The sequence below is a fragment of the Silene latifolia genome, chromosome 9 (genome assembly GCF_048544455.1).
Source record: "Silene latifolia isolate original U9 population chromosome 9, ASM4854445v1, whole genome shotgun sequence".
NCBI lineage: Eukaryota > Viridiplantae > Streptophyta > Magnoliopsida > Caryophyllales > Caryophyllaceae > Silene > Silene latifolia.
The window spans coordinates 180,873,123-180,876,210 of record NC_133534.1 but is presented as its reverse complement, the minus strand read 5'-3'; the positions used below and the strand labels follow the sequence as shown (position 1 = coordinate 180,876,210).

Here is a 3,088-nt window from a genome sequence, read left to right as displayed (position 1 = left end):
AGTGTAAGAACCGGGTCTTTCACCTTCTGGAAACTGAGGAGGGGGAGGAGGAGGTTGGTTTTGTAGGTTTTGTTGTATGTCTTGCAGGTTCTGGAGAATCTGAGTAAGAGCTTGTAAGATTGCATTATCAACGTTTCTTGTAGGAGCCATCTTGCAAAAGAGAAAGCACCTAATAAATAGCAATCACAAAGAGACTACAACATAAGGTCCTAAGTCTACCCATCCCACCCATCTCTCAAGTTTATTATTTTAAGGTCAAGCTATTTATATTGGGGGTGCACAAACGTGCGTCGGGAGCAAATATGCTCTGATACCAACTGTGACACCCTCATTTCTTGCGGAAAAGTAAACACATAATTGTAGATAAAAACTGCATGGATATGTTTGTAATAGGTTCATTTGGGTAAAAGCCTGTAAATTTTAAAACCTGAACCTGTTATAAAAATATCCAAAAGGGAAGGTGTCAAACATGCAAGGCCTAAAATAAATCTCATAAATAAAACATCGCTAAAGTCGCGAAACAAAGTTATACAACCCAAATATGAAAAAGGGAGACATATGTCCCTCAAAAGTATATGTCATAAAAAAGTGTTTAAGGGTCACAATAAGATAAAGCCAATCTAGGTCCCAAGGTTACTTTGCTCGCTAGCTCGTCCATGTACCCCATATATGCATCACCTACCTGTCAATCGCATTTTATACAAATACGAAAGCCACAGTCAGTGGGGAGTAACTCCGAGTTCTCCCAGCCACGAAATGTCATAATTAATATAACATGTAAACATAAGAATATGAATATGAATAACACATAGCCTTAGCATATAGATGCTAGACAATTGTGCTTATCATGTGAACAACAATAAAACAACACATAGTCCTAGCATGTGAATACTAGACCGACTCATACTACACTATCATGTGAATCACATAACCTCCAGGAATCCAAACTCTATCAACCATAGCCGGCTTGCATCTCACCTTCTATGATTCATAGAATCATCAAACAAGAAAGGACAATATATCTAGAGACAGGCATAAATTCCTAGTACAGTCAATAGTCACTCTGTAACTCGAGTCTATACCACGAGGTAAGGTAAACACCCTAGTCATAAACCTGCGCAGACCTAGCGACATGCGGAAAATACCGCATCCAAGACCCATGATCACACACATGAGTACCCCTAAGGAGTCCACCAAAGGGTTGGCTAGTACTTAAGCTGACCACATACTTCTACGAGTACGTCAGGAGGTCATGCCCTAACTTGGATATAAACCCACCAAGCTAAGACACAAAGGCTATTAAGCTGTGAACATACACTCGTCAAAGACTATAATGGCCTATCTATGACGATGGTCTAAGATACCAACACCACACAAGACAAGTAGGACACCCACTTAACCATAAGAGGGGCAAAGAGTCCAAACTTGCACACAAAAATGATCATACACACCTTAGCATATGAAAGGCTACGCAAGAGCATATTCAGCTGACAATCCAACAATATCTCCAATATCAATAATAATCCAAATTCCAGCTAACCAACAGTACCATAATCCATGAGAACAAGCTAAAATGGCAAAGAGGCAACAAGACTCAAGCATAAGGCATCCAAAGCATCCAACAACCAACATGTGAAATGATAATTACAAATATCAAGGCATAACATAAAACATCCAATGACAACCAATCTCACGTCAAAGACAAACCCTCGACCCGAGTCCCGCGACGGGTCATCGGTCAAATCGAGGCTGACCGGTTTAAACCTAGCTTGACCAAACTCGTTCGGTCAATCTGGCCCAGCTCAGAGTCTTGGCCTTCTTTGGCCCAAATCATAAAATTCATTACAAAATCATTTTCATGCACTATTCCAATTTCTATCATGTGAAAGACTATCAACATAAGAAAATATATTCCAACTTACAAAATAACTAATTCCACAAAATTCTCGCATAATAAAATAGCATAAATAACCGTCTCACACAAGGGTAAACTTTTCTATAAATTTTATCGATAAAACGACGCCATTTACTCATACGGACTCCGAATTGAGTGATTCAAGTGGCTAAACCACCTAATTTTTCGACGCCGTTCAATCTGTCATAGTTTTGGAAACATTGAAAACCGTCTCGGTCTGGTACTGACGCGTTCCAGCCAAAACACGTACTTGTCACAACACATAATTCCTCATCCAAATTTGTTCAAAACAATAATATACAAATGGGTAACATAAATTAAACATAAGCATACTCATCTTACTCCATTCATTCATTTATCAACAAGATCGTCTCAAACAACAACAAACAACAACAACAAACAACAAATACAACTACTAATGTGACATTAATTCGTCGAGTAACTCGGAATAGTTACCTTAAGCTAGCAAAGAGACAAGTAATAACTTGAGAAAGCTTCTAAAACCCAAAATTACTCTTCATCTTCAACAACATATGAGTCACCTAACTCATCTTCAAATTCTTCACCTATAAGAACAACAAAAACACAATTATTAAGCTTAAATTCGAAACCCTAAAAAAAAGTGTCTTATACAAAAATTAAGGGAAATGAAAATAAAGCTTACTAGTAGATGAAGGATGAAAAGAGGATTCCAAATATATAATTTTTATGCAAATTGGTGGAGAAATGAAGGATTTATGGTGGATTTAGGGATTGTAAGGAGGATTTTTAGTGGGTTTTTGGTGTTTGAGAGAAGGAAGAGATAGATTGAGTTATGGAGGAAATGAAAATTGGAAGAGGGGACAAATGGAGGGTAGGTGGACAGCCAAAGACATGGGGAGATGGGTCATTTGTTTACGTTTTGGTTCGTTTCGACGGAAATTAGAAATATTCGTCGAACGCGATTTCCGAGAAAAGTAAAGTTCTTAAACACGATTTTACTAAAAGATTAAGTACTCATATGCCCAATATCCAAACTCGTTTACCCAACGACCGTAAGAAATGGGAAAATCCCAATTTTACGACTTTTATCCGAAATCTATTTTAACAAAGGAAAAGGTTTAAATATAGTTTAAATCACTTTTAAACATTTCTAAACTATCAGAAATGATTACATTTCTTCAAAATAAAATA

The 3,088-nt window shown here is 37.3% G+C and overlaps 1 long non-coding RNA gene across 1 annotated transcript; it reads right to left on the bottom strand.

Annotated features, from left to right (window-relative positions):
- Positions 1-597: 597 nt before the first annotated feature.
- Positions 598-2,708, bottom strand: LOC141598387 (uncharacterized). The gene is made up of 3 exons (XR_012523476.1): positions 2,580-2,708; positions 2,372-2,481; positions 598-682 (listed from the first exon to the last, which is right to left on the bottom strand). It is a non-coding gene; the product is annotated as an uncharacterized LOC141598387 (long non-coding RNA).
- Between the last annotated feature and the right edge of the window lie 380 nt (positions 2,709-3,088).